General features: G+C 50.7%; 1 protein-coding gene across 3 annotated transcripts in view; it reads right to left on the reverse strand.

The window, feature by feature from the left end:
• Gefmeso (Guanine nucleotide exchange factor in mesoderm) overlaps window positions 1-12,231 on the reverse strand; it is a 49,199-nt gene that overhangs the window by 18,922 nt on the left and 18,046 nt on the right. Inside the window, exon 1 of one of the 3 annotated variants that reach the window (XM_076438310.1) lies at window positions 87-12,219. The exons of the other annotated variants lie outside the window; for them this stretch is intronic. The gene's annotated coding sequence lies outside the window, so the exon portion shown is untranslated. Of the gene's footprint in view, window positions 1-86; window positions 12,220-12,231 lie in introns of those variants that run through there. 3 annotated transcript variants of the gene reach the window in all.

The following is a 12,231-nucleotide window of genomic DNA, read 5'->3' on the forward strand; positions in this document are numbered from 1 at the left end:
GTCAACGAGAAGGGCTCGGTTCTCCTCGGACGCATTCCAGGAGCGTTAATCCGGTGTTAAAGCTTCACGAGCTTGAAGAGACTCACCGGTGGCTTGTCGAACGGCGTGTGCACATGCACCGCCCGTCCAGATTGATCCGGCAACGAACACTGATGCTTGGTCCACCGAGGGACCGATTGATTGGAGCTCAACGAGGCTCAACGATCACATCCGTCACGATCACTGCATCCACCGATCGACGATTCGCGGAATGGTCGTGAATCGATTACTGGGAGCATCGATTTTCTCGCGCGAACTGTTTCGGAGGAAAACGTGGAACTACGTTCGCTCGAGAGAAGCAGTTAGCGTAGCCTTCGCTGCTCGAGCAACAGGTAGACACTGGCCACTGTGGAGAGAGGCGAAGATGGGAATCGAGCGAGTAGTGGCACACTCGCATAGACGGATCCGAATGCCGACGAACGCCGCTCGGCTTAAAGCGACGTTCACAATCGCCCCGATAAAAATCATGTGTCACCGTCCACCGGATTCCTGAGCGCTTTGTTGCACGCTGCAGTCTCGGCGATCTTCTTTCCGGCCTTGTCTCTTTCTCCCGACGATCCTCCTCGTCGCGAGGAAGTCTGCGTGCAAGGTTTTCCCGGGCAATTTTATGGAGATCGACAACGTGGGAGAGAAACAGTCACCGAAGTTACTGAAAATTATTATTTCTTTCAGCGGATATAAGCGGATCAGTTGAACGAAGACGTTGAGAATTACGTGGAGCAGTTTAGAAAACAGCGAGGCCCGTGTACAACGATTGTAGCGCAGTAAGAACTATCTGTAACAAAATATTAGCAAGAGTATTTGTTGCAAAGTGCGCGTAAAAAGCGAGGCTAGTTGCTAAACACCGTTGCACACAGCCTCGAGAGTCGAGCCACGAATTAAATGCACCTGAGTAGAAATTAACGACGGCCCTCCGCGGTTGAATAGAATCGGGCTTACGTAAGGTCGTTTCGGATTACTCGAAATTACGGTGAGCCGCGAGCAATCCTTAGAATCCGAGTATAAAACCGTAATGGAGCGGTTACGCAACCGTGCCGTGATTCCCTGACTTTGCGTAAATCTAAGCAGAATTTGGCAAGTTGATCGAGGGGCGGGTCCACGGGTCGCAGGGATTACCAAATTTCGTGACACTTGCGACACGCGAGGGGGAACTCGTTCTCGGGACCCCGCTCGCCCAAGTCCCGAGTCTTATCGGCCTTATTAATCATTCAACGGGTGTAACGCAGTTGCATAAAATGAGAGGAGCGTGCGACGCGAGACAACGCGTGGTAAAGCGACCGTTCCACGTAACGAGAAGGTTAACAAATCGCGACGTAGAGGATGTCGTCCCGAGACTCTGGTTACGATTATCGTGCAATTTGTCCGAGACGTCGCCGCGTCGAGTCTCCATCGGGAATCCTTGATGCTTGACCCGATTTAAACCGTTCGAGCGGCATGCGAATCATGCGAGAGTCTCGGCGAATCTTGCCTCTGAAATGAACTGCAATATTTCCAGTCGGAGTCCCGTAATTCAAATATTTTTCCAACGCGCTTAAACGTTCACAACCTTACCAAAAAATATATCGTTGTATTCGGCAGGGACCACGGAATAATTCTACGCGAAAAATACTTGCACACAAAGTTTGATGTTCTCCTTTAAAATGACGTTACTGAAAAGCTGAAAGAGTCGGTTCTCGGTGATCGAAATGCAAAGTGCACGCTGGAAATGTACGACCGAAGTTGCAAGGATCCCGTTAGGGTCCGCAGAGGAACGCTCGCGGTCCAGGGTCATCGTTCCTCCAATGTGAATGAAGCCGTACTGGGTATAGGAATGGTGGGGAGTTCAATCATCGCAATGAATTACAACGAGCCAGTCACCGAGAGTGACTCACTGCGGGTGCTCTAGCTGCAGCGGTGGCCGACCGATCGGTTTTTTTCTACGGTTTTTGTTCCCTCAGGCCGCGGAGCCCTGTTCACGGCCGAGGAATTCGAGACACGGAGGAAAAAGAGTGGCGTCCTTCTCGAGAACACCGGGGCCCTACAGCGGCGAACACCGCTTGTGAATCACCGGAACACGCGATGCACTTTCCGTAGTACTTTCGTCCGCCGGGAAGAACCCGCTGAGAGACGCTAACGGGACTCATAGTGCTCCTAATCGACTCCACTGAGTAATCAAGGGAACTCGTCGGCGTTAGACTATGCTAGATCGTTGTGCATCAGCGCAAATTGCCCTCCGGGGCACTGGTTCCGCTCGCTAGGAGCCACGAGCTCTGTAACCACGCCCATTGCCTTCTTGGAGCCAACAGTGAACATAAATTGTAGAGAGAAATCAAAGTTAGAAGAACGGATTGGTTTATTAAATTACCAGAGTTATAATACGATAATCCTCGAAACTGCAAGTTGATTAAACAGGTAAGGCTCTTCGATAAACCACGCCCACGTTCCTGGACCCGCTCATCAACATAAATTGTAGAGAAAAATCTGAGTGAAGAACGGATTGGTTCATTAAATTACCAGAATTATAATACGATAATCCTTGAAACTGCAAGTTGATTCAACAGATAAGGCTCTTCGATGAGAGAGAACCACGCCCCACGTTCCTAAACCCGCTCATCAACATAAATTGTAGAGAAAAATCAAAGTTAGAAGAACAGATTTGTTCATTAAATTGCTAGAATTGTGACACGACAGTTCCTGAAATTACGAGTTGATTAAACAGACGAGGCTCTTTTCGATTAACCACGCCCACTGCTCCCTTGGCCCCGCCCATACAGTTAGAATGATGAAAAACTAGAGTTCTAGAACTGCTAGAACCCTGCCTAGCCTTTCGAGCTAATGGAATTGGAACGTCGTCGCTGTTCAAAGCCATCCAGAAGATTATTCTGTAAATAAATCTGCTTCCGTTGCGCGAGCACAGAGCCCCGGTGAACTCTGCTCTCAATCGTAAGACTTTCTCGCGGCGGAATGGCAAAGCGTGCGGCTCCCATGATCGTAAGAATGCACGTAAGACGCATCCACGTCGTGTCGGATCTCGCGCGTGTAACATAGGTCTCTATGCAACACGTGTTCCGTAGAAATAATTAGTAATTGCGAGCGCTCGGCACGCTTCCACCGCCGATTATCTCCATGAAAGTTCATTTCGACGAATTGGTCTTGAAAGTGCATCCTGTTGACCTATTCCTGTAATATTCATCCTCGAACAGGCGACGGCGGCGGTGCGGCGCCCTAGAATGTCTGACGGTTCCCGTGAGAGATGCATCTTTTTAACTCGAGTCGAGAAGCGACGCGTATCGATTCGGAACCGTTCAATCCCGATTTGGGACCGCCTCGTGGAACAGGGGCGGACGTTTCGGTTGTTTTCTTGTCTCCCGCGACATCGCGGGGCGCCGGGTACCTCGGTTTAAATATAATTTTCTTATCGGGGGCCCGGTGAAAGGTATGAATAAAACATGTACAGCGCGGAGTGCATCGACTTGCATCAATCTCTCAGGCCAGGCCGTGGAACTTCCGTGCAGGGAATAATTGGCACGGTATGCGAGAGCGGGAGAGCGTTCCTTTGAAAAAGAAACTAGACGCTCCTCCTCTCCTCTCCTCTCCCGCACACACCGTGCCTCTGTCGAAGATACACTCGAAACCTGCTTCTTCTGGTGCCGTGGAACCCGAGTTTTCACGGTTGCTCCCGCCTCCAGGTGAATTCTGGCCTCGAGCCGGGTGCATCCTCGGCGCCGGAACAGTGACACGCCCGGGACAAGGTCCGTTACGATCGATTGGGATCTTGGGAACGCCCATGGATCTTCGAACGAGATCCTCCGCTCCGGACTACTTCTGCGACGCTGATTCTCAAAACGTGAACGAGTTGGGTGAACGTATTTCAATTCGAGGGTAACATTTTGACAGTTCGCGTAACGCCCTCGGTGGGGGGTGGCTTAGTTGCTCTTTTGTTGGGTGGAGCCGGGACAGTGCCCCAAAGGGCAATTATATTTCCTAGAATATCTAGGTATCAGGCTCTGAGCACTATACATATTCTGACCTCGTTGCTCTCGACTTTTAACAGAGTCAGTGTTTCGTATTTCTACTAAAGTCATCTAAATTTTTAGGCGCTAATCGATCCAGGTGTTCCTCATCTCCGGCGACCGAAGACGATCTCGTCAGGCCAGATCGGGTCCGTATAGATCGCGGGCTGTTAACGCGACGATCGGTCAACGTCGGATAGACCGCGTTAATGTGTATTACAGGCCGGTGCGTATTCAATCAGGGGGCGCGACGTTAATGGCCGCTCGGAGCTCGATTTCACACGCTAAAGTTCCCTGGAACAGGTCAACGAAAAAATCGGACCTCCGATCAGGCCCGCCCCTTCGAGAGCATTACACACACGCCGTGCGCCGCGCCACGGTAGTTCCCGGGGGGCTAATAAAGCATCTCGTTCCCGCAGCTTTACTGTTATTTACGAGGATTATTTAACACCGCGCGGCCGAGTGGACACGAAACTACATATAATTTCGTGTCGTTTAAGCGGCGCTCACGGCGGAGGCGTGCACGCCTCGATCGCCGCTCGCGTGAAAATGTCCCGACACGCTTTATTTAGAACCCGAGAGAGCCGGGATACGTACTTTCCACGCTGGGGAGATCTATCGCTTGAACGGCACCCGTTATCGCGCCTTCCAAAGGTCCGTCTACGTGCCCCCGAAACCACTCCTCGGCCCGTGAAACGTGCTGCTGAAGTCGCTGCACTTGAAAATCCACCGACAATGAAAATACTCAGATGTTCGACGAGTATCTAGCTTTTTCATGTTGACACTATGAAGTGCAACATCATTGAATATTCTAGAAAATTTGATCGTTCATTCTAAAGGCACGTGTCCATCTGAGAGTACGGTACATCGCGCAGTACAGTACATTATATGTATACATATGTTTACACATGAAAGACTAATTAACCAAATTATTATTATTATATATTGTTAAATATTGCCCGAGGAGTAGTATTGTTTGTACAATACACTCATTAGTTAGATCCGACCGCAAGCACTATCCACGGTTTAGTCCTGCATTTTCCCTCTGAAGAATATTTCTTTTTTCTGATTAAGTACATTGCAACAATTGCAGCAAACTTTCGCGCATCCATTCTGTTCACGAGTATTCTTATAACTATCGAAATTCATTTGAGAGCTACACGCATAAAATTCACCTGAGAGGACTTTCCGAGAGTTGACACTCACGTCAATCTCCGAGAGGGCAACAAATTTCTTATGGACATCCGCAAGATTCGGACGTTGGTGCTCGTGGATTAACGCACGGCGTAACGATGGTTCCTCGATCGCGGAGAGTCTTACGCGCGGAGTATGTTGTATGTGCCGTATCTCGGCGCCCCTTAATCGCGACAACCTGTTATCCGAAGGATCCGGTGTGTCGGTCGAGTGGAATTCAATCGGGCGGTGCTTGGTCACGTGCCAGCGCGTAGCTTCTCCCAGAAAGCGGGCTAAAGCCTCGTGCCGTGCCATGCCGCGGCACCGATCGACGCGGAAAAATGCGTGCAGCAGGCCGGCGCCAGTCCGCGGCGCCCCGCGTCCTCCTTTTCTCCGTCGTGACGCCACTTCGCGTCGCCGTTCCACGCCGCCAAGATCCCCCAGCAAGCGAGAGAAGAGAGCTGTCAGAGAGAAAGAGAGCCGCGACTCGATCGGAGAAAGGAAGACGGCGCTCGAGAGAAAAGAAGACAATCGATCAGACGCGGTGGTTGCAGAGAAAGAGGATGCGCCAGAGAGACGGTAGATCCGCGAAGAGAGAGATACGAGGATACAAAAGGGAGACAATAGATCGGAGAACGCGGAGGAACGACGACGAAGAAGAGAGTCCAAGGGTGAACGGAACGTAAGAAACGAGCCGAGAGACACAAAGGAAGCAGCCAGAGGGCGCAGAAGGCATCCTTTAACCCTTATTCGGATTATGGGGTCCACGGCCCCACGTAACGCTGTTCTATAAATGGCCACTACCCGGCATGGCACCCCGTTGACGTAATTCTTTCGAGGATGCTCGTCTTCCCGATAAAAACTTATTTGTGGATGCGGTCGATCGGCTGGATCGAATTCTTATCCAACGGAGTTGACTCACAGTCACCACTAAAAGTTGCTTCGCCATTATTCAAAATATTGCTTACATTATCAAATATTTTGGTATCTAATCAACTACTAAACATTCAAGTATTGTATGAGGTATTATATAAATTTTAAAAAAAGATGGAAATAGAATGGAGTTATCCTAGGTCGAAAGCAATGTTTAATTTTCGAATTAAGATAGCTCCGAGCGCAAAGGGTTAATATGATGACCCGTCGTGGTCCAAAATGGACCCACTCTTTCATTCCGAAACTTGTTGCAACGACGACGACGCGGCGTTTCACGGGTTCCGGCGACGAACTTGCACCTTGAGGGCCACCGCGGTCGACCGCGGGCCAACTCGGTCCACTTGCGGGCCTCGAGAAGGTGGCTGGAAAGAGGTGACCGGCTTTCGTGATTGTGGGTTAACGAGGCGGGCGGCTTTGCGACCATTTTTGGAAACCGGCGCGACTCGGCGGCTAGGTGGTCCCGCGAAAAATCGACTCGGGTTTATTTCGGTGATGCTCGTTCCACGGGGCCGAATTATGTCTGACGCCGCGCCGGTGAAAGTGACGCGACCGACTCCCCGCGCCCTTTTTTCCTTGACAAATTTCACCTCGTCCTGGACTCGGGGCCGTTTTACGGCGCACGGTTACGCAACTCGCAGCGTTCAACTGTTTGACGAGGCCCGTCGAGGAATCTCGAGAAGCCGCGACACAGATTCGTTAGACGGTGGGGCTCCGTTCTATCGTGGGGATGGTTAGATTCGATGGATTAGGAACTGGTTCGAAAAAACGCCGCGGCGAACGGAGTCGATCGGAGATCGTTCAAAGGAACCGGGCCGATCCCCGCGAATTCTGCGCTCTCGACGGCCGATCTTGAACGGATAACCCTTCGATCCGAGAGCAACGGGACACACCATCGATCACAACCGAGAGCGGACCATTTGTTATTCTTTCCACCTTTCCACGGGACGGAAGAATAAAAAACGCACGAGTGAACGTAACTTTCGCCCGGGCAAAAGTCTGCGATACGTTCCGCTGGCGCGTTTTAACGATCCCCGTCGCGACGGCCGAAAAGAAACGGCGTTAGTTTTCGATGCCGTTCGACACCGTTCCGCTTCATCCGATTCATTCGTGGAAGCAGCGTCTGGCACCGCAGATGTATGAATAATAGGGGTGGGCGGGTACCCCTAATAAATACGACAATTGGAGACGTCGCGATTTTTATTGCTCGCTCTCGTCTCTCGCTGGAACATCTGACGGAACCGAGATCGTTCTCGCTAGTGCATGGAGGATCGGTCAGGAATGCTGAAAATGCTGTTCGAAATTGGAAATTCGATAACGAGGCGATACCGGGCTCGCTCGAGCGGAATGAAATTCGATCGACTGGCTTCTTCCCCTTAATAGGAAGTCGATGAAACGCCACCCTTTCCTCGTTTCCAACGTGTCACAGTCGACTGAACTTCCTGAAGCGACTATATAGGTCTGGGTTAGGTGCGTGGTTCAACGCACCGTCGCAGTAAGTAAGCGGAGAAATAGAAAACTGGTCGTTCGGATGAAATTAGCCTAAGCAGTTTCCGACTCTTAGTAATTCGATCGGCTCGTTACGCGAATGCGAGCACTCTCTCTCTCCCTCTTTCCGGCGCTTCTCTTTTCCGTTCGCGCACACCGTGAAACAGGAGCGACGAAAGTCATTTCTCCTGTTATGTCTCGCGATGGATTTTCTGAATTTCTAATGCTCGCGTGTGGCACTGCAGCTTCCGCAAGATGGCGCACGATCTTCGCGACAAATTATTCCTCCATTATTTCTCGGGAACCTTCTTTTGCTTTTGCATTTTACTTTGATCTGACTTCTATTCAATTGTTCACTTGAAGTCTAACGTTTCCAATAAAAATCAAGTTCGCCATTCAAATATATTGCTGAATGTTAAATGTGAAAAATCTGAGCTGGGACGTCGTGAAGGAAACAATATGGCGACCTTCGCTCGCGTCTCGTGTTACGGTGTCGTTAAAAGCTATTATTTCTGCGAAAGAGAAAAACGATCTCCCATTATCGTTTTTAAACTATCAAATGTCAAAGCTCTGGGTGTGCGACAGCTCGAGTTCGTCAGAATTCGAAAAAAACCACGAAATGCCAGGTTTCACAACGAACGGGCGGCGATCGGTCGAGCAACTATCGCGCCTCGAGGCACGAAGACAATGAGAGCCGGCCGAAGCTGATCGAAGAACGAGACCGATAATTATCCTCCGCTCACAAAGCTCATTGTCTCCCGTCGTCCTCGGGTATGAAATATCGTGTCGCGTCCTCTTACGCGACAGGGATTTCGCTGTCAAACAGGGCCGCCGCGGCCGTAGCAATTCAATTGTTCGGTCTCGCGTAATCGAGTTAATCGCATAACAAATTGCCGTTTAACGCGCGGCGATTCCGCGTAAAGCCTCGCTATCTAATTAGGAACGCGCGCCAATTCCGTCGATATTACACCGTGCGCTCGAGAGCGATCGAGATCGATTCTATTTCCGAAACTGGAGCCTCTCGTCTGCATAGTTTCGACTCACGGTTTTCCGCGTCTGCCTCGCAATTTGTTGGTTCTTATAATTAGCGGAGCCGACCGGCGCGGCGGCTGCTGCTGCATCGCGATCGATCTTTCCCACAGAGAGCCGGCACAGAGTGGTGCTGGCGGTATGCAAAATTCGACATTAGCCGCCGAAGCGTGATCTATCGGCGTCCTTAATTAGCGGCTCGCCACATTTATCTCGGGTATTTAGCAATCCTAATCGTTGCTCTTCCGGTGGCCGCTGGATCCTTCGATCGGATCTCGAAAAATTGACCCCGCCGACCTGCCATGGGCGGGACCGCGCAAGTTCAACGAGGATCGAACCCGTTTCTACGAACCAAACACGTAAGATCCGATCTCGAAGCTGATTCGGTGTCTAGTCGAGTCGACAATTTTCTACAACGAGAATATACGTTACATTTAGTTTAAGACGTTTAAGCAGATGGCGCTTGGAACCGTGTCAACCCTAAGACTGCCGACATTTTTTCACTAAAAACATAATATTTTTTCCGGAATATTCGTACATAAATCGACTTATTATATTGCATGAAGTGCTGCAGATTTTAGCTGGAAAATTGTCAAATTTAGAAAAATGGTACTTATTTTGAATAAAATTATTAATTTTACTATATGGCAATGCAAATTATATTAACGACTGCATATAGCAACACGCCAGCAGTCTAAGTAAAGTAACTAAATCAATTTGTTTCGCTCTAGTTTGGCTGCAACTGGGGTGCAGCATTTTTGCATAAAGATCTGCAGCCTCGTAATGACGTTGCACAAGGCAACTCAGTTATGTGGGCTCGCGGCTAAGCAGCGTCAGCTTCAAAGGGCTCGAATCTCCGCAGGAATGGACCGCTTTAGACGAATTTTTGGTGGAGTGCCGGTGACCCAGTGTATTTCTAGGACACCGCGTGTATTGGTCGAAAGACGGTCACAATGTAACGCGTCGGAGTCCACAGCTTTCAGGCCTCGTTCAAGGGACATTAGCTAAGCGAGCTCGCCGAGTACATATATGGAGGTGAAACAGCCGGTTCACAAAGGACATTCCATTCCATCTTGCGCCGGGTGCATTAGCTTTGAGCCGAGGCACCGTGGCCACTCCGACTTCGATTCGAGTCTTGGTAGAGTCTCTGGTGGGGGTCCGTCTCCGGGTCTCTTGTCCTCCTCGGTTGCTAAAATATTCAGAGGGTTTCCTCTCCTCGCGAAAAGTTTTTCGAGCACGCGGACGGCCTGCTCGCGCGTTTCGCTCGGCGAACAGCTGCGCTCGATTCCGCACGGTAAACGCGCCGTTCTAATTACGGACAATTGGTCGTCATTGTTCTTAGGCGCGTACGTAAGACGGGGAGGATGATTAACGTGACTCCCGGGCCTCGGGCTACTCGGAAACTGGGCCCCCGCGTCTCGACGATGCGAACAACCGCACGTGAAATTATGATCGATCGCGAGAAACCGAGCCAACTTATCGGGACGGCCCGATATTCCACCGTGAAATCATTAATCTTCCAGGCTTTCACGGAGTAAGGTCCGCGTGGCATCGCTGTTCAGACTTTCGTGTGCAGACACTGTCCTTTTGGAATTATTTTCACGTTTCGCAAACCTCGCACGAAAAAACCCGTCAACAGTGAGAACCCAGCACCGTCGAAGGTCCCCGACGCGACTACGTCGCGATCAAAAAACACAGAAGTTTAGTGTCGAGCGTTTCGAACGCGTGATTCACCGGTGAAGTACCTTCGGCCAGCACTCGAGGGTCCCACACGGACAACAACGGGCCGTAATCATGCAGTTGCAGCGGCCAGAAAGTCAGAACAGCTCTCTCGAGCTTTCTCACGCGTCGCCTTTTTCCCGTTACCATTTTTAGAAACGAATCTTACGGAATCCTCGAGAGAGATCAGTCATCCGAACAATTCAATTCGCACGGCGCTGACGACTTCTTCCAGAAACAAACACCGGCGCGCTCTGCAATAACGATAACATCGCTCAAGAGATCAGTCGATCCCGCAGGATCCCGCGTCACTTTTTGGTCCCGCATTTCTTAAATAGGTGATGCGAAATTCCGCGAATGACGACGCGTACGATCAACTACGTCGACGTTGCATTGATACTAACTATTCGAGCTATAAGTGTAGAGGCTGAACGAGCTTCTTCCAGAACGATTAATACTCTTTACTCTTTACGGCGATATTTTCAAAGTTCTACACACGAAAATGAAAATTTTGTTTTATAATTTGGACATTTTTTTCTGCGGGATTGCAAACCCTAAGCATGATCTTACCGGTGGAGAAAATTCTTCAACGTCGAGAAACGAGGGATCCCGCGGCGATAGTTATACGAACGACACGAGCTACCAGTGAACGAGACAACTCTTGTGGCTCCCCCACTCTGCTCGCCGGATCGCTTTCGAATAATGTCAAGCGCGAAAGAATACCCCGAAATTCCAAATTACCGGATAGCTGGGCCCGTGCGGCCGTAGTCTTGGCTTCGGTTGCAGCACCGGTTGCGAAACGCGTTGTGTTTACAGCGCGGCTCTTTCGGACCGGTGTAATGTATGCGCGTGAAAGTCCTCGTCCTCGTCGCCGTTGTCGCGGCTGGTTCACAGAAAAACCGACACGCGTTTAGTAATGACCTAATACCGTGTCGACGACCATTAAATTTCAACGAAACCCGCACGACGGTCATTCTACACCGGACAGGGGTTTTCGTTGCCCTCTGGGGCACCGGTGAGGCTCGATGGAGCTCGGAGCTAGGGAAGCCACGCCTTCTTTGTTTGGTGGCACCGCCCTTCGACTGAAGGTCGATTGTGAACGCACGTGAAAGAATGAGCAAGTTATGTACACTGTCCCAGATGTTTGGAAGTTGGGGGCAACAATGCCACGCCCACTCTACCCCATGGATCCTCCCAGAAAGTTGGATCTCGTGTTCGTGGGAACGTCGGACCGCTTTCTCCCGGTTCGATTTTTCGTGTTTTCGATCGGACACGCGGAAGACGGACGCGTTCCACGAAATTCGCTCGATCGTTGCTCGTTTTGTGAAAGCGCGGATGAATATTGTATTTCACGGGGCGCACAGAGGCGTTCGAAGCGCGACGCGCTTTTGTATCGTGTTTCGTTTCGTTGGCGTTGCCGGCGGGTCCGCAGGCGCGGAACTCACGCGCGTCCCGCTCGAGAATTTATTGGCCCGCGCCCCGACAACAAATAGAAAATTGACCCACTCGCGGACACGGACGCGAAAGCGGCATGAATGAAACATTAGCCGGCCGACGATCACCATAGACGATGAAGCTCCCGCTTAGTGGCCCGCGGAGCCCTGAATATTCATCGAGGACGCGTGCACGCGTTATTAACAACAATAACAACGCCGCGCAGAAACGGCGAAATAAGGCCCGGATCGGCCCCGCAGCGACACCTTGACGGATCGCCCACGGTCCCCGTGACAATCGCAGACTATATTCAACCGTGATCAACACGATGGAGCTTGTCACCGCGGGGAATGCGAAATTAGCTGCGTCGCGATTATTGTACAGTGTCTTACCGACATTCTACTGCAATTAGAGTCCGATCTACATG

Source organism: Lasioglossum baleicum, chromosome 14 (genome assembly GCF_051020765.1).
Source record: "Lasioglossum baleicum chromosome 14, iyLasBale1, whole genome shotgun sequence".
Classification (NCBI taxonomy): domain Eukaryota; kingdom Metazoa; phylum Arthropoda; class Insecta; order Hymenoptera; family Halictidae; genus Lasioglossum; species Lasioglossum baleicum.